Genomic DNA, 24105 nt, shown 5'->3' on the forward strand with positions numbered 1-24105 from the left:
GATTAATTCCAAATGTTCTTGAAGGCTTCCATCACTTCCTGACCGCCTGGCCGACTGCTTTTCCATGTATGGCCGACTCCCACGTGATCAAGGGAAAAAACGAAGATTATTCGGAGCTTCACCCTCAAAACTCGTGAGTTCACGTTCTTCTGTAGAGGACTAAACGTCGAGTGTCCATTTTCATCCAGCAGGTCAATTATGGCTATGAGGGTATGCTACTGGCAGAATATTCATCTCATCTCCGGAAGAGCCACATAGCCACATGATGACGAACTAGAAAACCTTATTGACTAGGACATTCTCCATTTCAATTTCTCCTGGCCAAATCTTTGAACAATTCTTGAAGAAGTTTCCATCTTCTTCCTACTTTATTTAAACGAATATTTCATGAACATGAAGCATAGGGTGTATGATTTTTTATACCCGGTTCCGGAGCTTGGTACTGCCTCGTCTGATTAATTGGTGTTTTGGCAGGAGAATAGTCTCTGCTCGATCTGCACGGTGATGATGGGCGACGATTTTTGGAGTTGCGACGGAGAGGTGCGGCAAATAGGCGGCGGAGCCAGAACCTCCAGCGATGATGGCGAGCGGTGGTCTGTACGTTTGGTAGCGTTCTTCGACGACCAGCGTTGGTGGTGAGGGCGGTATTGAAGTGGGAGTCGGCCTACTCGAGTTCCACGTTGTTCTGTGATTCTAGCCCGAAAGCGGCGACCATAAACAACTCCGCCGAACCGGCCTTCTCACCTACTGGCGACTGTTGTCTATCCTCGTCGATCATATAGTCTATGGCCGGCTGCTCTTTTGATAGGTCGCACTGCATGTATCGTCCGCCGTTCAGTGAGTTGGTCCTCGGCGTTGTCTTCTCACGGTTTCCATAAGTAGCATGTCCCATTAACAAGCATTCATTTTACTCACTTGACAGGTATAGATCTCCCTTGAGGTATTGGCGTCGATTCAGAGGACGGGGATGCTTTAAAACGATGGAGGCTCAGCCGATTAAGGGAATCGACGGCGATTGCCAAGCAACTGGCGATGAGAATGGCCTGGCCGACTTCACTCCTCTGTTCACCGGAAAATGGCCGACTCTTCTTCATTTTCTGAAGGTCCATCGCGGCGATTCGGGCGAGACCGAGTGGTATTTTGCAGCCGACTCTCAATCCTTAGCCACAGGCGGTCGGCCGCCAGTGAACGGCGAGGGGCCTAGCTGGAGATCGAGGTCTTGAAATAGGGTGAGAGAAGCCATCCCCGTTTTCTTCTTGTTAATTACAAATAAAGATTGTAGACTCCTGAGCGCATAGAGAACCGAGCAATGCATGCGGTGACCTTCTGTGATGTGAGATTCATCAATCCCCTTATTTCCATCACGTGGTGATCTCATGTTGGTTCGCCAACATTCTGACATTATATTTTTCCTTCTGCATACATTTCATCTTCCCACTTTCTTATCTAATTTAATCTTCTTGTGGGAGCCACCGGTAGAGTCGATCGAATTGTGAGTACGTTGTCAAGTCCATTGTCGCCGGACCTTCTAGGTGAATTTGCGGTCGTCACTTTGTCCGAAAGCTGCTTCGTTGGGATCGCCGACTGAGCTTTGCTGGAAACAAAAATGATTAGCCGACTGCCCCCTGCTTCACCACTGAACGTTCTTAGCCGATGGCTTCCTTGCTGATTTTAAATGTAATCGAGGCTGACTTCATTGATCCCGACTTAGCGACATGCCGTAGGATGGCCGAGTCCTTGACCACGGAGTCCGTCTCCTATCGCCGAGCATGCAGTCGACAGGTGGCGAGAGAAGGGAATAGTGACTAGCCAGGTATCTAATTCTCAGGGCAGGCTGCTTGGATCGTAAATTAGCGACGCAGGAGTTTCCGATATTTGACTCGCCGGCGGCGAATCTCTGGCGACTCGAAGTTTTCCCAGTGCAATCAATGGAGTGGTGGCGCCTCTTCTGACTTCTAGCCTGCTTGATCCTCTCGACCATATTGGCAGGTGGTGAATGATTCTTCCATTGAGGCTTCCAAACCATTTTTCTGCTATTGCTACTGAGCATTTGCGCCTTCCTTAGGGTGTGAATTCAATTCCCCCTGAACTCTGTGCATTTTCTTGCCTCTGTTTGCGAACTTGCTCCAAATATGCCTAGTGAAGAGTTAGTCCAGCCTAGGGAAGCCATTCCTGATTTCTTTCTTCTCCCCTTGAGAGTTCAATGAATGGAGTCTTGGCGTGCGGTGAGGTAGACGGGGCGAGTCCGAGCCCATCACCGGCTTCTCTCTAATGCGCCTATTTGAGATCATCTTTCACGCTGGCATCCTCCCTGACTTCATATGATACCCACGTAACAAGCAGAAAAGAAGCCACGTATCCTGCCTTTCTTTTCTATTTTTCCATGATCGAGTTTTTTTTTTTTTTTTTTTTTTTTTTTTTTTTTTTTTTTTGAGAAATTCCGCTGCTGATGTTAATGCCTTTCCAAGAAACCTGCTATCCGACTGCTATCTGTCTTAATCGACTGCTCGTTACTGGCCTACAGAGGGCATGTCGGACTACAACAGGTTTCTTCCCAAAATAATACACGCATTCTCCTCATATATTTAATTGCCAAGTATACTAGGTAAGCACTTTTCACATGCCATGAGTAAAAAATATGGCTATTGGGTAGAAAATTCCATTTTCCTCCTCGATTGCTACGCATAGTATGAGCAAGAATTTACTTTCTGATATTTACTCATGAGTGTAATTCTCACCATGCTTAGCTTGATATGGTGAAAAGCACAATCTGCTTCTCTTGTGACAATGGTAGAATTGCGCAGCTTTTTTATGATATCAACTTGGAATTTTTATTCCTTGGAACTGGAGGTGGTTGATTGGAACACATATTGCGTAATCCCTTTTCAAGCCTCGTTGGGATCATACTCTTGTATGTTTAGTGTAACAAAAATCAAGAGTAAAAGTAGAATAAAATAATTGTTACCACGGTGGTTACCGTTAAGGTCGGGGTGGGGGAATCATTTATTCGGCGTCCCGACTTCTTGATTCCCTCGGCCGAGTCCCTCAGTGTGGTGGATCGACCCTTTTCTTGTTAACAACTACCAAGTACTTTGATTTAAATATTACGTCTAATTTAAGGGTTACCTTTTGTAGACCTCGACGCACAGCTTTTTTACTTGATTCTCCTCTAATTCTCTTCTTGGTCCACGGCTCTCTGTGAACCTTCTCAATCTTCCGTCCGTAGTGACCGGACACTCTCCGAAATTGCTCAGATAAAGAGGCAAACGTGACCTTTTGTCACAATCCCCACAGACGGTGCTAGTGTTGGCTTTTGGGTTTTCGGGCCCAAGGAGGTCCAACACAACCTGTGGTTGGTGGATTCACCTTTCATAATAAGGCTACTAAAATAGAAGAAATATGACTCGATGATTTTTACGTGGAAACCGAAAGGTGAAAACCACGGGCCTTTTTGGGCGGTGCCAAGCCTAATTCCACTATGTATTTTGTAGGTGTCTTTGTACATGTTGTATGGTTATTTTGTATATAGAGATGGAGTATGCTTCTTTGTGGTAGAATGGAGTCTTCTTGATAATCTTCTTGTTGTGTATATGAATTGCCTTCTCTTGGGAGAGTGGTGTAGGAAGAGTGCTTGTATGTATGAATGAATGATGTCTTCTTAAAGGAGAAAGAGTAGTGAGTGGGAGAATAGTACTTGGGAGAGTCCTCCCACATGTAGATGAATGAGTGACCCCCCTCCTTGTGCTCTTCTTCTCCTTTTTATAGCTAGCCCATCCCCAAAAGTGTCCGTTGGACCATTAGTAGGGTATTGATGGGTGATAATTAGGGGGTTATGGGTATTAAGTTGGTTGATAAAGTGTTTAACGGCTAGTTAGTAAGTAGGGTAGTAATTAGGCAATAATAGGGTAGTAAATAGGTTTCATGGGTGATAATGTAGGAATGACGGCTAGTTAGTCCGACCCTCTACCCGTGCCGACCTCCGGGTCGAGCCGACTCCTGGGTCGAACCGACTCCTCGGTTTGGCTCGTATCTCTTTTGTGCTTACTCCATTTTCTTCTTGGACTTCCCTTCTTTGTCTGGGCTTTATCTCTTTTCTTCTTGGGCTCGGAGCCCACGGGGTTCACACCCCATCAGTGGAAATCACTATTTTGGTCCTTGAAAGGACAATTGACAAAATTTTAAACAATTCAATGATCAAATTGGTTGAAATTAAAAACTAAAGATTACATTAACAATTAAAAAACAATTGAGGGATCAATATGTTGATTTTTTCTAATTTTTTAAAATTTTGTATTTATATCTGGTCACTTCCAACTATAATGTTTGATGCCGGCGAAGCGCCTTCATCAAAGTGAAGAAGCAGTGTCGCTATGGAAAACTCCTTGCCGAAAAATGACAAACTCTATAGCTTTAAAAAGGAATAAAATTGAGAAGTGGGACTGAGATTTCATGAAAAATGTTATCTCCATGACTCCATTGCTAGAAATGTTATCCTTTATTGTCAGGAATGTCAAATGTGATATCCATAGTTCCAAACAAAGAGAGTTTAGAAGTGCGATTAGATTTTTTTTTTTTTTTTTAAATGCCAATAAAAAATGTTACTCTATGTTTTTATTTTTTTACTGGTAACTTATTAGTTAGAAGTAAAAATGACTTTGTTGTACTGTTTTATAAAGTTTATGTACTATTTAATTGAAAATTTTCAAAGTTGAAAAGTCCAATTATCTTTTTCATTCCTAAATAAAGGATATATTTGATTTAATTTTTTTTAAGTATTCCATTAACCAACTATGTGGCATCTTTTTGGAATAACACACAACTAAAAGCTTCATAAAACAGGGAAAAGGAAAGCTCCGAATATTTTAGAGTGGATATGACTTATGAGTGGAAATTTCATTATCTTTATATTAAAGATATGAAGTGATTTGATCAGAAATTATGAATACTACTGTCTTTGTCGATTATATATATATATATATATATATATATATATATATATATACTTTTGAGACATTAATACAAATTGAAACTCACATTCTAATTACAATCTATTGCTAATAAAGATTAAAGAAGCACACCACTATTATTGAGAATCGAATTTGAAGCAATATACTTATCAAACCAACAAAGACCAACTTAGCTGTTAAGTTGTCCCACTAGTATCTAACCATCTTCATAACCAACATATGTCATTTTATTTTATTATTATTAGAGTATCCCTATTTGAGTTTTTTGTTAATTTTTGCAACTTTAATGTATATGTGGAGGAGAACGTGGAAAAAAAATTACTGTAAGTGTAGATTTTTGTGGGACTCATTGTTCCATAAAAAATAAAATTGACTGCTTCACTTTTTTCACTCATAACACGTACCTGGTGCGTCTAGCAAGAGTGTGCACACGCGCCTATTGAACGCATAAAGTACTATTTTTTAAAAATAAATAAATTATTCTGACATTTTTTCATGTTTTCCTTTTTTCTTTTTTAATTACTTTTGTTCTCTTGTTCTCTCTCCTTTCTCTCAATTATACAGCCAAAATCAATAATAATAAAAACCCGAACAAATGGATTTACTCTTAACCATACTAGGCTCCCTTCCATTTTTTTACAATATTTTTTGTTTATGGTTTCGGAAATGTATTTCTCAAATAAAAATGTTTGACTATAAACTTTTTTTTTTTTTTTTTTTAAATTTAGTGAGCGCTTTTAGCCTAGTAATATAAAGCAGGGATGCTATGAGGTATAAAAATGAGGGGAATTAATTATTCAAAATCTGTACATAAACTAGAGAAATTCACAAAACAAAGATCCTATGTCTTTGCTTTCCCCTGTTCTACTAACAAAATATGTACATAAACCTCAGAAAATCACAAAAAATTGAAAAGATGATTATCGGTAGGAACGATCTGAATCAGCGCCGGAGTCATACCCACTCGGAGTCGCCCAAGAAACCGGGCTAAGGGCACCGGAACCGGCAGCCTTCTTCTTGGAATTCCCAGAAGCAGAAGCAGGGACCAAACTGGAAGCCGATCGAACCAGCGATCTGAGAACCCTATCCATCACTTGCCCTCGCCTCGGCGGGAGCACCCGACTCGACCAGCTTTGGGTTTGTTGCCGCCGGTACTCCATCTCCCAGATTCCGGTGCGCCGGAAAATTAATGCAGAAATCAGAGAAACAGAGAGAGAGAGAGAGAGAGAGTGGTGGGGTTTTTAATTGCGGAGATGCTACTGAGTGGTGGCGATGTCGCTGAAGGGCAGGCGCATATTTATAGGAGGAGTGAAAGGGAGGTTCTGTTTCAGAAGCTTGGCCTCCAAGCTTTGTTGTTGCCTCGTGGCCGGGTCAACTCAGTACCAGTATAACAACATACGGAGTATATATTATTTATTTATGGCGAGTTAAGAATCTATTTATTATTTTAAACAATGTTAACTCATATTCATAAAAATTAGTATTTATGCACACGATGTATGAAAAAAATAAAATACAGTATTGCAATTGATGCCCAATGTGTGTGTATATATACAATATTGATTTTTTAATAAATAACTAACTAAGCACCACTAATTAAAATATAAGTGTAATTTAATTTATAATTATCAAGCATAATTTATAATTTATAATTATTTTATTATTGGCACAAGTGTCAAATAGACCCATCTACTACTACGAAGTGCTCAATTCTCACCACGAACTAAATTATGTGTCAAATAGGCACATCTACCAGTTAAATTTGTTCAATTATCATTTTTTACAGGTTGCTAGCGGGTTGTCTATCTAATTATTAAAAATAAATAAATAAATAAATAAATAAATAGAATAAAAATTAGAAAAGAAAATAGAATATCAGCCACCACCGTCTGCCCTTTCGCATTTGCTTAGGTTGGTTCAATCGTTTGTATGCATTATGTCTTTGACTCTGTAACTAAAGATTGATTTGTTAGAGAACTGGAAAATTCAGTGAAAGCGTAGTTTAATTGATCTATAAGGGTTTGGCATTTTTGTTATGTTTTGTGTTGTGCAATAATAAATTTGCTGCTCTTGCTTAATCTCTCAAGTTTTGGTTTGCTAAGAAAGCGACGAATTGAAGAACTGAAACAGGAATTGGAGAGATCTGAAGGTTCGATTGGGTTAGTATTTAGTAATCTTCTTCCGTTTCAATTGAGGTTAAACTATATGGAACTTTGGATACGCAAATTATATATATTGGGTTATTATAATTTTTTTTTTTTTTTGAGAGATCTGAAGGTTCGATTGGGTTATTATATATATTTTTTTAATTGTTTATTCTATTTATTTATTTATTTTTAATAATTAGATAGACAACCTACTAGCAACCTGTAAAAAATGTCAATTGAACAAATTTAGCTGATAGATAGACCTATTTGACACTTAATTTAGTTTGTGGTGGGAATTGAGTACTTCGCAGTAGTAGATGGATCTATTTGACATGTGTGCCTTTATTATTATAATATACTTTCTACATATATTTAATAAACATTCCCATTAAAGAATGAAACAAACGACATAGTGTATGCATGTGTACAATAACAACCAATACAAGGAATAACATAAGTTATAACTGTTTTTTTTTTTTTTTTGGTTAAAAAATTGTATATTATAACTTTTAAGAATAAGGGTCAAATAGGCCATCGAACTGCACACGATACAACAATTAGCCATTGAACCTAAAAACCAACAATTAGGTCCCTAAACTAATCAATTTCAAACAATTCTTTCAATTTGAAGATTTCCAATAGGTCAACAGGTCAACTCCCAAATTAATTATTTTTTTAAAAAATAAATTTTAAAAATTTATTATTTTTAAATTAAATTTAAAAAAAAAAAAAAAGGAATCCAGCCGGAGACGACCGTCTCCGGCCGGTTTCTTCGTCTCCATGGCCGGAGACGAAGAGTTTCTTCGTCTCCGGCCATGGAGAACGAAACCTTCTTCGTCTCCGGCCATGGAGAAGAAGAAACTCTTCGTCTCCATGGCCAGAGACGAAGAAACTCTTCGTCTCCGGCCGTGGAGACGAAGAAACTCTTCGTCTCCGGCCGTGGAGACGAAGAAACCGGCCGGAGACAACCGTCTCCGGCTGGAACCAGTTTTTTTTTTTTTTTTTTTTTTTTTTTAATAATTAATTTTTAAAATTTAAATTTTAAAAAATAATTAATTTGGAAGTATGACCTGTTGACCTGTTGGAAACCTTCAAATTGGAAGAATTGTTTGAAATTGATTAGTTTAGGGACCTAATTGTTGGTTTTTTAAGTTCAGTGGCCTAATTGTTTTATCGTGTGCAGTTCGATGGCTTATTTGACCCTTATTCTTTTATAATGTAATATACAAACGAGTTTTACTACATGTATTCTTAAATTCTACTCTCTCACTTGTACTTCATGACATGGCAAACAAAGATGCGCTATTTTCATCATGTGAATCCCAGAGAATATGTCTACATCAAGAATTTGTGAGAGTGAATAAAAATTAAGAGTAAAAAATGGAGTACATGTAGTATTTTCCTATACAAAATGTTTTAATATAATAGAAAAATGAACATAACTTTGATTTCCTCAATTTTTATATTTTAGATATACAATAAAATTTGTTTCAAAAAAAAAAGAAAAGAAAAGAAAGATATACAACAAAATCAGTCCGACAGCTCATCCCACATAAGCCGATGGAGAAGTGATACGTCATTGCTTGCGTACGGACAGAAGGGAGCTACCCAGATAAGGACTAGCGTGGCTCTAAAACAGCCAAAGTTGTCTAGATTCTAGAAGCAAAACATTTGTAATCTTAAAAATCCTTAATGCATATTACTATTACTATTACTATTAGTGCTCCTAGTTAGGAGTAACAACGTAACCTAGCTACCGCCAACCAACTGTCCCAAGTTACTCGTTTATGTAATTTATTTATGATGTATAATTTGTAGATTATTATGAAGGAGTGAGATTTTTAATAGACATATTTAAATAGTGACTGTGAATTTCTTTGGTTATTTAAAAAAAAATTAAAATACAAGGTAAAATTCTAGTTTTGTTTATACATATGTTCAAGAATTCAATTAATATTGTATATGTATCGCTATTTGTAGATAAGGGTTACGTAATTTATAAGTGAAATGGCGTGAATGATTGTTGTTACCTATTTGCATTGATTCCAAGAGATCCCAAGCAGGAGATCCTTAGTGGCAAAGGAAACTTCCATAGATCAAATACCAAACGGATCTTTAGTTGGGTTTACTTAGCATGGTTACATAGTGGGGCTTCCTACTAATAAGTGCACCTAAGACTACATATAATATATTCACATTTTTATACTAAAAATTAAAATTAGCTAATCCATAATGCACTAATACAGTCTAATATACAGTTAGTTTACTAAGCATGGTGTTCTACGTTTAATTTTCTGTGGTAATTATTCATTGGCATGCTTCTTAATTTAAATCAAGAGTAAATACCCAAAATGGTCCCTTAACTATAGCTAAATTTATAAATTGGTCCTCAATTTTTAATTTCACCCAATTAAGTCCTTAACTTTGTAATTTTAACACAATTTGGTCCTTTGTCTATTTGACCGTTTGTTACTGTGATTTTTGAGGATATATATGTAATTTCATGGTCCATCGTCGGTTTTTTAAGGTTCCGGTTGCATTTCCAGACCGCACTGTTACATTTGAATCCACTGTCGAAAGCAATCTACCAAACCCGGTCACCTTTCTTCATCCTCCCTTTGGATTCAATGTAGTTGAATTCGTACCAGAACGAAGAAGACGACATGTTTCCGAACCGGTGCAACGTCATCCTGGAGGCCTCCACGTGCTCCGACGAGAGCTGAAGGTTCTTCTGGAGATCGTCCACGGTCAACAAACAGTCAATTTGATGGAGGACCAAATCGTGTCAAAATTGCAAAGTTAAGGACTTAATTGAGTGAAATTGAAAGTTGAGGACCAATTTGTGAATTTAGCTATAGTCGAGGGACCATTTTGAGTATTTACTCTTAAATCAATCAACTATGTACAATCTAGGATGGTTTACCTTTGTCGAATAATTAAATTTTAATCAAAATTGGAGAGGTAAATTATATTAAGAAGACCTTTTTGCGACGGGTTCAATTAGACTCAATTAAGAGGCTGTTAGTTGAACTCGATCGTGACATTTAAATATAAGCTAAGAGTCATGCTCCATCTATTTCACCACTTCACACAACATAGATAATTACATGAATAGTCCCTTTACTATTAACATTTATTAAATTTTATCCATGACTTTCAATTGTACCATAAATGGTCCATTGATTATTGACATTTACAAATTTTCATCATCCACCTCCAATATATCCATACATGGTCTCTTGACTATTAATTTTGTTCCAGATTTAGTTCTCTAGTTAAATATCAATTTAATAAACATAAAATTTAAGAATAATAATGTAAAAGAAAAAAATTAGTTCTTCACATTCCACTAATGATAAATTCAATGTATTAAATTTATGAACTCAATTTGTTTAAACTAATTTTTACATTATTATTTTTAAATTTAATGTTTACTAAATAGATAATTAATTAAATGACTAAATTTAAAACAAAATCAGTAGTTAATAGATCATTTAAGGTCAAATTGAAAATCAGAGATAAAAATTAATAAATATCAAATCAAGAGATGATTAATGGAATTAACTCTCGCTCTAAACAAGGTAATGAATAGGGAGTATGAAAGTAGAGCATATTCTTGTGTCATTGTTTGCGTTTTGGTAAGTGCAACTATGCCAAGCCATGCATAGCTGTCATATACATATTTATTGTACCTACATTAAATCATAGTATGGACTATGGAATGGATTCCTTTGAGTTAAGAGTTTTAGACTTTTAGATGATGATAAAGCAATGACGTGTACAAGTTTTTTGCACCCACGTTTCAATTTTAAGTTACCTTTTTTTTTTTTTTTTTTTTTTTAAATATTATGAAATAATTTGCTCACATAAATAAATGTTAATGTACAAGTTTAATATATAATTTACAAATTAATGTGTGTTATTTGAGTACTTATTTGACTTAAATATTCATCAAAAATTGATGTAAATATATAAAAACATTATAAATAAGACATAGTTGTCATATACAGATATACTACACTACTATGAAAATATGAAATCAAAAATATAAATATCACCTTCATTAGTTAAAAAGGATAAATTCACTAAAGATAAGTAAATACATATTTATAAATCTAAAGAAAGATAAGATTCTTCATTATGAATGAAGAGAATCCATATACATAAATATTTAGCTGAGAAAATTTGAGAAACCTCTAAGAAAAAAAACAATGGTAAGAGCACAAATTATAATAAAAACTGAAAAAGTAGCTAAACAACAAGGGTAAAAAAACAGAGTTGATTTCCCCTGTTCTACTCAAAATCTGTACATACATCTCACGATTTACAGGAAACTGAGAAGACGGTTATTGCTACGGACAATCGGAATCGACGCCGGAATCATATCCGCTCGGGGTTTGCGCCGGAGTGGCGTCAGAAACCGGGCTAATGACGCCGGAGCCAGCATCCTTCCTCTTCGAATTCCCGGCGGTGACCAATTCCGCGGCAGATTTCACCAGCGACTTGAGAATCCTAAGCTTGATCTGCCCCCGTCTCGGAGGGAGCGCGTGGGCGGACTTGCTCTTAGCTGGTTCCCGGCGGTATTCCATTTCCTAGATTCCGGTTTGCCGGAAAAACAGAGAATTTTTTTTAAAGGTGGCTTTCAAGAGTGCTTTGTTGCGGGTTCTGAAAAGAGCAGAGAAAAATGATTTGGTGAGTGTCTGACTCGATGGAGACACCTATTTATATTAAAATTGGGACTTGGGAGGGACTAAAATGCAATTTTTGATATACTTGGGCTGCAAGCTTGTAGCAGGGTGAGGGGGTTATCATGCAATTTCAGGTTACTTAGGGTGTGAACTGAACTCTCCCACTCCCATTGAGCGTATGGGGCAAGTCTCCAAGTGTCTAGTGTGAATCTGGAAGATGTTCCACTGACACGTGCCTCCATCTTCTTATTTCTTCTACACTACTTTTTCAACTAGTGGCATTTTCTTTTTATTTTTTACTTTCAAACGGAGTATTTTATACTCGTACTATGAAAATAAAATTGTTTGGTAAATAATTGTTAGTTATTAACTATTAACTTATTAAATTAGTGAGTTTGAGTAGTTGATAACATTAGGTGATTGTAGAAAGTTGTTTGGTAAATTAACTGTTAGATGATAGCTGATTACATGCAAAATAACTTTTTCTAAAAGCTCATCGAAAATGTTGTTTTGAGCAACTTTTTAAATTTTAACATTTTAGAACAATAAACTATTACAAAAGCTAATTAATCAAACACTTATATTAAATGTTTAACCAAGTCAAGCAATTAATAATAATCAAATAAACTAAAATTGACCAATAAGCTAACTATTTTATCAAACAGGCCAACATAAATTATGTTACCACAGGGCCAACATAAATGAATTGAAATTAGAGGCAATCATTATGCTATGGTGCATGCTGGACACGGGTAACAGTGCCGTTAGTGGCACTGTTATCTTCCATTTTTTTAAAAAAAATTTTAGACTGCTTCGTTATAAGAGTATATGTTCATAATTTTATTACTATATGTTCATAATTTTAAGTTCATAATGTTAGAGCTCTATGTTCATAATTCCATAACTTTACATTCATACTTCCATAACTGTATATTCATAATTCGGTAATTGTACATTCATAATTCAATAATTGTAACTTCATAATTTTCAATGCTCTATGTTCACAATTTTAGAGCTCTATGTTCATAATTTTATCACTATATGTTCATATTATAAGTTCATAATGTCAGAGCTCTGTGTTCATAATTCCATAACTGTACATTCATAATTGCATAATTGTACATTCATAATTCCGTAACTGTACATTCATAATTCAATAACTGTAACTTCATAATTTTCAATGCTCTATGTTCACAATTTTAGAGCTCTATGTTCATAATTTTATCACTATATGTTCATATTATAAGTTCATAATGTCAGAGCTTTGTGTTCATAATTCCATAACTGTACATTCATAATTGCATAATTGTACATTCATAATTCCGTAACTGTACATTCATAATTCAATAACTGTAACTTCATAATTTTCAATGCTCTATGTTCACAATTTTAGAGCTCTATGTTCATAATTTTATCACTATATGTTCATATTATAAGTTCATAATGTCAGAGCTCTGTGTTCATAATTCCATAACTGTACATTCATAATTGCATAATTGTACATTCATAATTCCGTAACTGTACATTCATAATTCAATAACTGTAAAATCATAATTTTCGAAGCTCCATGTCCACAATTTTAGAGTTCTATGTTCATAATTTTATCACTATATGTTCATAATTGTAAGTTCATAATGTCAGAGCTCTGTATTCATAATTTTATAACTTACGTTCATAATTCTATAACTGTACATTCATAATTCCATAACTGTATATTCATAATCCAATAACTGTACATTTATAATGGCATAAACGAATAACGCCGTTAACGGCGAGACAAAATTAATTTTTTTTTTTTAAAAAACTGGAATGATGCATTTTCCCTAAAAGCGACGCCGTTTTGAACACGTGTCCACAATACATTGTGGACATGGGTCGAGAGCATAATTTGCGAATTAGAGGAACCTAGTTCAACAGACGCTTGTAGTGTTTGTTGCTAGGGAGCGGACTCCCTTATGAGGTTTGTCAATTAAATGCAAAATGTTATTCAATATATAAATGGGAAAAGGGTTAAATACACCTTTTGAACTTTATCTAAGTTAATTAGATCCTTAAATTTTTTAAAGTTATAATTAAACTCATCAACATTTTATTTTAGTGTAATTAAGTCCAAAAATTGGTTAGTGACCTATAATAACAGGCCACTAGGGTTCATACAACCATCTGCAACAGTCCGACACTATTTTCGACCACAAATTGATTGGCGATAGGCGTCGATCGCCGATCACCCTAGAAGAACAGAGAAGGCGATCAAAACGATCACCTATCAATTTAAGGTCGAAAATAGTGTCGGAGGGTTGTCGGAACCCTGTGATAGTGATTTTTAAACTTCATTACAACAAAATAAAATATTGATGAATTTCATTACAACTTTAAAAAATTTAAGAATTAATTGACCTTTTAGATAAAATTTCAGAGCCTATTTAACCATTTTTCCTATATAAATTTACTTGATTTTTAATGCACAAACTTTAAAACTGAATGTACATCATTTGCTTAGTAAATATCGTAAGCCCTCTAACAAGTGGGGGGTGGGGGGTGGGGGGGGGGGGGAGGGGGGCAGGGAGAGGTTGCAAATCAAATTCCAACTAGAAACGAAATCGAAAAGGCTTGATTCCTCTCATTGCTGGTTTCGGCCTTGGCCAAATGAGGCGCTGCACGAAAGTACTCTTTCTTGGTTTTTACCATTGGATTGGATTATTAGTTCCAATCTCTGGTTGATATATATTGGTATATCTTTCTCGTAGATATACATGTATATATAACCTTTTGGGTCCGTTTATATATATATATATATATATATATATATATATATATATATATATATATATATATATATATATATATATATATATATATATATATATATTTGTGTGTGTATATATATTTCGGATAAATATCGAATAATATTTTATATACTTGTGTGTGTATATATATAAATATTATTCTGCGATATTAAATCAATTTTGGTTCATTATCACCAACAGATTTGGGTACGAAGATTTGCATTTTTGCGTGGATCTTAATAAGGTGAAGAAGAAGGAATCATACCAAAATGGGATGAAGAATGAGAAACTACCAAATGACCCTATTTCTAACAGTCAATAATCTTGAATTAATATACTTTTAAATATTTATTTAAATATAAACACTGGTTACACTGTCATTAATCCATTTGCGCAATGCGCGTGTAAAATTAATATTAATTATAATGGCGGTGAATCGGTGATAAAGATTTTGTGTTTTTATAAATACAATATGAAAAATAGCAATTTTCATTTTTGAATTATAAATAAATAATACTTTTTATCTTTCAATTATACTATTATACTGTCATCACTTTGTCTCTCAAATGTTTGCAAAATAATTTTTTGTTCCTTAATTATTTATGAATTAATTTTTTAATCCAATCCTAATAGAACTTAGGGACAAAAAAAAAAAAAAAAAAAAAAAAAAACTTCTTAGATAATTAAGGGGCAAAAATTGCTATTTTTCTATAATTTAGAGAGGAAATGTATCATTTTCTCTTATATAATATATACAACAACAATTTTCTCATTCTTTTTTTTTTTTTTGGGCACTATCTAAATAACAAAAATTAAACTCACAAGAGATGATAAATTCGACTACTGTGTAATTAGACCAGGCAATTATGAACACGACCCGTTAACACGACACGAAACCGGACACGAAAATAACGGGTTAGTGTTTAGCCTTAATGTGTTCCGGGTCATTAACGGGTTGATCCGTTAATGACCCGTTATGTTTCGTGTCTTAACGGGTCAACCCGTTAAACCTATTAAGAACCCGTTTAACCCGTTAATATTATTGTGTTAACCCGGTAACACGAACCCGTTTACTAAACCAGTTTGTAACTCGCTAAGAACCATTGTCATTTAGGTAAGAACCATGGTCATGAATGAGATTAGAAAAGATATTATAAACATGACTAAGGATGAATTTACTAAATTAGGCCAAGATCCTACACCATTCAACAATTTGAAATTTGAATTTTTATTGTGTTCAATTTAATTCTAAAAACTAGTATGGACTCCTTTAATTATGATTTTTGGATGTTATTTTATCATTTTATGAATGTTATGGATTGAATATTTTTTAGTTTGTTTGATAGATTGAACGGTAGGTTTTTTTTTTTTTTTTTTTTTTTTTTTTTTTTTGAACTTAACTTTAAATTTTAGTTTTTTTTTTTTTTTTTTTTTTTTTTTTTTTTTTTTATAAAAAATATATTAATAGAAATAGCGGGTTTAAACGGGTTTCATGTCATATCGTGTCGACACGACTTGAAACCTGTTAACAAAACGTGTCTATCGTGTCAACCCGTTAACAAATCGTGTTCGTGTTCGTGTTAAAAATTTAAACCCGTTAACAATAACGTGTCGTGTTCGTGTTTAGCCTTATCGTGTTGGTATCGACCCGTTAACGAATCGATATACACAAATTGCCAGATCTATGTATAATAATTCATAAATCTCAAAGTATTCTTTCTTTGCTTATTTTAATGCTTAATTAATGGAACAGTTAGTGTCTTACAGTTGTCACATTGTATATGCAAATGAAAACGTGAACATTATCCATATTTTGGAATTAATTAAAATCTAAATAAACTTTTGTGTTTAAATAAGAATCTCGGATTAATAAAAGACTATATATGAAAGGAAAAGGGATGAAATGAATGTATGTGGTCCAAGGTTTGGTATACAAAATCATTTGGCAACTTCCAAAAGCTCCAATAAAAATTTGCCTCAGTGGAACAAGAGCTAAAATTGCTAACCTTGTCCCTATTAGGACTCTACTAGTAGTATTAGACTAGATCTCTATTATATTAGTAATATTAGACTAGATCTCTATTTCATGTCTTTATATACTTTGTATCCTGCTCTTGATAAATACACAGAAAATATATTCTCATATGGTATCAGCTAGGTTTTCTCCCATGGAAAACATCGGTGTTAATGACGGCTCTGTTCTTGGTTCCTCTGAACGGACCGTTACCGAGATTTCTTCGGTGCCTGCGAGTGGTAGCCTTTCATCGGCTCACCACTTCGTTTCCTTAAAGTTGACCTCCCGGAACTATCTGTTCTGGCGGACTCAGATGCTTCCGTTTCTTGAAGGCCAAGGGTTTCTTGGGTTTGTTGATGGTACTACGCCCTTTCCGACGAAGTCACCAGCGCTGGCGTCGACCGTGGACAGCTCCGGCGGTGGCTTCCGATCTCCCGACGCGACAGCTTGCATGGCGTCGGCAACACAAAGCCATCCTCTCCATGCTCATCTCTTCCTTGTCCTAGGAGACCCTTCGTTTCGCCGTCGGCAAGGGTACTTCTCGGCAGCTTTGGCAGGTGATCGAACAAACCCTAGGATCGTCCACTCGCTCTCGCGCTCTCCGGATGCTCGGCGAACTACAAGGGCTCCGCCAAGGTGACTCCTCCATATCTGATAACCTTGGCCGCGCCCAGATGTTGATTGATGAACTGGCTCTGGCCGGTCGTCACGTTGAGTTGGATGATCAGAATCTGTACGTGTTTTGTGTTTTGCGCCCGGAGTTCCGACCGTTGGTGGCAACCCTAGCCCGTGGTGCTCCCGTTCCCCTCCCGGAGGTTGCGGATTTTCTTGTTTCGCAGGAGTGGATCTGCTCGGATGACGGCGAGACTCTCGGCGCACCGGCAGCCTTGGCCGTAAGCCGTGGGGGTCACGGCGGCCGCGGTGGCAGTCTGCAAAACCGAGGTGGTAGCGGCCGCGACATGGGGCGCGGTGGTCGTGGCCTTGGCGGTCCAACTCAGGCCCTCAGTGTCAGATTTACAACAAGCAAGGGCATATAGCTACGGTGTGTTGGCGTCGTTTCACTCCTGATCCAGATCCTTAGGCGAATGTTGTCGTTTCTGGTATTGATGGTCTTATGGACAACTCTTATCAGTGGTTCCCCGACACTGGTGCCACAAATCATGCTTCCCCTGATCCCACCTTATTGACGTCCTCTACTACATATGATGGTCCGGAGACACTTCGGGTCGGCAATGGTACAGGTTTGCCTATTGTTACTGTTGGTTCGACTTCGTTAGCCACTAATTCTAGGTCGTTTCGTATGTCTGATGTCTTGCATGTTCCTGGTTTATCTTCTTCGTTATTATCTGTTCAGCGTTTTGCTAAAGAAAATAATGTCTTTTTTTGAGTTTCACCCTTCGTGTTTCTTTGTGAAGGACATTCAAACCAGGAACAGTCTTTTTAAGGGGCATGCGTCCGAGGGTTTATATGCCTGGCCTGCCTCGCGTCTGGCTCCCGCTGCTTTCATTGCTGCATGGTCCTCTTTCGTTTGGCATATGTCTTGGGCATCCACACTCTCGGGTCCTGCGTCAAGTTTTAGCCTCTTCTAGTCTTAGTTCGCTTAATTCCAGTGATCTGCCCAATATTTGTTCCTGTTGTCAATTAGGCAAGTCGTCTCATTTTCCTTTATCGCGTGTTGAATGCACTAGTTCGCATCCTTTTGAATTAATATATTCAGATATTTGGAGCCCTGCGCCGATACTTTCTGCAAATGGCTTTAAATATTTTGTATTATTTGTAGATGATTACACTCGTTATGTGTGGTATTATCACATGCGAGCTAAGTCTGATTTATATGCGATATTTGATAAGTTTCGGTCACTTGTTGAACGTTCCTTCTCTCGTAAAATTCTGTCTTTTCAGTCTGATTTATGGGGAGAATACAGAAAGCTTGGTTCGACTCTTGCGTCATTGGGTATTCGTCACAGGCAGTCCTGTGCGTATACTCATGAACAAAACGGCAGAGTAGAACGCAAGCATCGCCATGTTGTCGAAACAGGACTGGCGCTAATGGCCCAATCCTTTGTTCCGTCTCGTTTCTAGGATTATGCCTTCAAAACTGCTGTGTATCTTATCAATAAAATGCCCACTCGTGTCTTGTCTGATAAGAGTCCTCACTACCTCTTGCATCGGTCTCAGCCCTCTTACTCATACTTACGGGTTTTTTGGTGTCCGTGTTTTCCTAATCTGCGGCCCTATAATCGTAACAAACTGCAGTTTCGATCGTCTCCTTGTGTCTTTCTAGGATATCCTCTGTCTTTTCGTGGCTATCGTTTTTAAGACACTAACACTAACAAGGTTTTTATCTGTCGCCATGTGCGATTCGATGAGACTGCCTTTCCTTTTGTTGCTTCTGTTGATTCACAGGTACCCGCACCGCGCCCGGAGCCATGGGGTGTTGCGCCGGTTGTGCCTCCTGGTGAGCCGAGTGCTGTCTCGGCCTTTGACCCTCCTGCCGTGCCCATAACCAGACCCGAGCCACACTGCCAGCAGCCCATTTCTGCCGAGCCGTCCGTGATCGAGTCCGAGCGGACAGTCACGGACCAGCCACCTGCTCGGCCGAGGGGCCGACCCCGTGGTCGATCCCGTCCCGCGCCCTCGCCCGTTTGGTCTCATACGATGAATACGCGGAGCTCGGGACCGCATGACCATGTTGCTCTATCTACTAACGTCACTACTTAGCCTACATGTTTTACTCAAGCGGTCAAATTTCCTGAATGGCGGGATGCAATTGATTTAGAATTTAATGCCTTGGTGCACAACAATACATGGCGGCTTGTTCCTTTTAAATCAAGTATGAATGTGGTTGGATGTAAGTGGGTGTTTGAACCAAGAGGAAAGCTGATGGTTCGATTGAGCGTTACAAGGCTCGTTTGGTTGCCAAGGGATTCAATCAGGTTGCTGGTGAGGATTTCTTTGAGACCTTTAGTCCGTGTTTAAACCGACTACGGTACGTCTTCTTTTATCCTTAGCTATTTCTCGTGGATGGACTATTCAACAGTTGGACATACACAATGCTTTCCTAAATGGCAATCTCGCTGAGACGGTTTATATGCGCCAGCCCCCTGGCTATGAAGACAAAACGATGCCCGGGCACGTTTGTCTCCTTTAACGTTCGATATATGGGCTTAAGCAAGATCCCCGTGCTTGGTTCACTCGTTTGCATGATTTTCTGGTTTCTATTGGTTTCTCACCTTCCAAAACGGATGTCTCTTTATTTATATATTGATATGGCAATACTCGTCTATATTTTCTGGTTTATGTGGATGATATTTTGGTTATGGGTTCTGATTCGGCTCATGTGACTGCTCTTATTGACAAGTTGGCTCTTGGGTTTAAAGTTCGTGATATGGGTGTGCCCTCGTTTTTTCTGGGTATTGAGACCGTTCCGTTGTCTGATGGCATGCTTCTGCCTCAACAACGGTACATGAAGGATATTCTAAAACGAGCAAGTATGGTTTATTGCAAGCCCGTGGCCACTCCGGTTTCAACCACGAAGGCCGAGACTGATGCCGTCGTACTATACGCTGATCCCACTCAATATTGCAGCTTTGCAGGTGCTCTGCAATATCTTACGGTAAATCGGCCTGATATTTCCTATGCAGTCAATCGTTTGTGTCAGCACATGCACTCTCCCTCTACTGCGGATTGGGCGGCCCTCAAGAGGGTGTTACGGTATGTAAATGGACACTACATCTTGGTCTTAAGATTGCTTCTTCTCCTTCTCTGGATATTCATGCATATTTTGATTCGGATTGGGCTGGCAATCCTGATGATCGCAAATCTACTAGTGGTTTTGCTGTATTTTTGGGGACCAATCTTGTCTCATGGGTTTGTCGAAAACAGCGTACTGTGGCTCGTTCATCAACTGAGGCTGAATACAAAGGACTGGCTGATGTCTCTGTAGAGGTTACTTGGCTCGTCTCTCTGATGAAGGAAATCGGGTTTGCGCCACCTTCTGTGCCCAAACTCTGGTGTGATAATCTGGGAGCTATTTATCTGTGTGCTAATCCGGTGCTTCATGTTCGGACCAAGCACATTGAGATCAACTACCACTTTGTTCGTGATAAAGTCGCAAAGAAGGAATTACAAGTCAATTTTATTTCTACCAAAGATCAGATAATAACAGATATTTTTACTAAGTCTCTTTCGTCTGTGCGTTTTAATTTACTTCGTTGCAAGCTCAATGTTTTGACTGACCAACCTTGTGCTTGAGGAGGAGTATTAGGACTCTACTAGTAGTATTAGACTAGATCTCTATTATATTAGTAGTATTAGACTAGATCTCTATTTCATGTCTTTATATACTTTGTATCCGCTGCTCTTGATAAATACACAGAAAATATATTATCATCGTCCCAAGTTGTAGGATTTTATTTATTTATTTACAAATCTAGATTCTAGAATCTAGTGTGTGATATGTAGGGGTGGAAATAGGCTGAGCCGAGCCAGACTTTAAAAAATTAGACTCGGGCTATGATTTAAAGCCTGGACCTGTATGTAGGCTTTTTGTTAGGCTCAAGTCTGAGCCAGCAGTTGGTCTGGACTGGCCTGAAGTTTTTTAAAAAGCCTATTTAATATATGAGTCTTTAAAATGACTTCAAAGTAGGTCCTAAATCAATCGTTATGCCGTGGAACCGTGTCCACCTTGTTATGTTCATAATTAATGAACTATATGCTCATAATTATAAAACTATATATTCATAATTATAAAGCTATATATTCATAATTTTTGAACTTCATATTCATAGTTTTTGAACTCTATATTCACAATTACAGAACTCTATGTTCATAATTACTGAACCATATGTTCATAATTATAAAACTTTATATTCATAATTTTTGAACTTCATATTCACAATTATTGAATCTCTCTATTCATAATTGCAGAACTCTATGTTCATAATTATGTTCACAACTCTATATTCATTTTGAACTATATATTCATAATTATAAACAGTTTTGGAACCGTGTCCGCCTTGCAAGGTGGACACGGTTCCACAACATAATTTGCCGTCCTAAATAGGTTTTGAGCATATTTAAATAGGCTTTGAGCCTATTTAAGGCATACATTTTAAAGTCTTTTAAAGTATATCTACAAAAAATGTACAAAAAAATACCTAAAACATACATAAGTATATTACTACAAATCCATGTACTCCGTATCATATTATAAAATTACAATTAATCAATAACCATAAAATGACAAAATCGTAAGTTCATATTTCATAATACAATATCCAACAACACAAGTTTAATAATTAGAAGTTCATGATATAAAATTCAACAATACAAGTTTAATAACCACAAGTCCATAATACAAAAAATTTACAAGTAAAACTTAAGTAATTTGTGTTGATCCGGTAACGAAGTTAACTGTGGTTAAGTAAAACTTGATATATACTGATAGTACAGTTAAACTTAATTTCTCTTACCTAAGCTAGCTTAGCTTTTCTGTTATGAGACTTTGATTTTGTCAATGGTAAAGATGAAGTGGAAGTAAGATATTTGATGCTTAATTGAATATCCGAGACATTCTTTGTTAAGAATTTCATTTGTTGGCTATTAATAACAAAATTAACATGGTAATTTAAGTTCATTTCCCTTTTATTTTTATCAGATTATTATTAATTATCTTTCATAATTTCCATCCCTCTTTTGCATAGTCGATACAATTCCCTTCATTAGGCCCTAGAAACACAATGCAGACACATTGGCAAATGGCTCATTTCATTTCAAAACAATGCACGCAAGCGAAGAATTAGTTGGCTTGCGTGTTACGAGAGTCAATATACGTGTGTGTATATATGTATTATATAAGAGGATGGTGAGAGCACAAAAGAGACGTTTCAAGGATATATTGGTTGGTTTCAGAGGGAGATCGAGAGAATAAGAAGAAAGAATCATCGAAGCTCTTGCAATTCGATCTCATGAACTGCGGAGTAGTATTGGGTTTCTACTGTTGGGGTTGGGAGTTCTTAACCGACGAATTCTCAATACGTATTGTTTGTTTTGAAATTAGCCATTTGTCAATGTGTTTGCACTGCATTTCCAGGGCCTCAGGAAGGGTAGGTGGGAATTGTATCGACTATGCAGAAGATATGGAGGGAAATTAGGAAAGATAATTAATAATTAATCTGATAAAAATAAAAGGAAAATAAAATTACCATGTTAACCTTGTTATTAACAAAGGATTAAAGTGTGTAAAATCATTAAAGTCGAAGACTAAATGATGTATAAAAAATCACTTAACTAAATTCAGTAAAATCACTATAATCGAACACTATATTGAATATTAACTCTAAAAATAAATGTTCATTCATTATTCATCCATTGAAAAGTTAACGTTTGTGGTGGCTCACTTTAGAAGACTTTCATTTCAAACTCTTTTAATCTCTTTCTAAATCTTATTAAATGCCATATAACCCCTTTCAATGATGTCCCGTTTGCTATGATGGCTGCTTCTAGTCTAGACCATTTTTATTGACACCTAGTTGCTTTTTATTTTTTTTTCAAGTAGTTAAAAAACATTCATGAAATATTTTGAGATAATGTAACATTCTCAAGAATCTCACATAATCTAATAAGGAAAATATGGTCCACTAAAACTACAAAAAATAAACTAAAAACAAAATTTAAAAACATCACATTCTCTGCAACCAAATAAGAGAACATGATATTATTATAAAATTATATGAGATAATCAGAATGAAACACTGGTATGAATAGTTGCACTATTGAGTAGGTGCCATAACGTTTGAGTAGTAGTGAGTCTACCGTCAACAACCAGCATGTCACTTCATCTAGACATTAATTAAAATACCTTAAACATCTCTAACAATCCTAGGATATTATTCCCTTTATATATCCATTAGATAATAGTCTCTGATTATATTAATTATTTAAAAAAAAAGTTATTCCATACAATCACAACTTTATTATCTAGAGTGCCATTTAATTAAAAGTTTTAAACAATAAAATATTAAGACAAAATTAAGATATATGACTTAATTAATTATTAAAAATATATTTTCTTAAATCTCTATTTTGGTCAAAGATTTTTTTGGGAAGACTTATAAAGTCAATGGGTGGGAGTGAGAAGGAGATGAATTGAATCAAGTCCAGTTTTGTTTATCCAACCATTAAAGGATCAGTATAATGGACAATGATTTGTTTCCAGAAGGTCCAATATTTTAACCTTAGTCTACCATATGTTATAATAATTCCTAATACTAAATGCATTGTCTAATCTAGTACGTAGCTAATTAAACAACATAGATAACATTAAAAATTATAAAAATAAAGAAAAAGAAAGAAAGAATAACCTCATAGACCGAATCTTCTTTTCTGTTTAACCCTGTACGTAATTAATGAGAATGTGTATATTGACAACCTCAAGTTTTACAAGTAGAGAAAATATCATTTTTAGTCCCTCGACTATAATACATGTATCAATTGACTATT

This window comes from Ipomoea nil, unplaced genomic scaffold (assembly GCF_001879475.1).
Source record: "Ipomoea nil cultivar Tokyo-kokei standard unplaced genomic scaffold, Asagao_1.1 scaffold0146, whole genome shotgun sequence".
Classification (NCBI taxonomy): Eukaryota; Viridiplantae; Streptophyta; class Magnoliopsida; order Solanales; family Convolvulaceae; genus Ipomoea; species Ipomoea nil.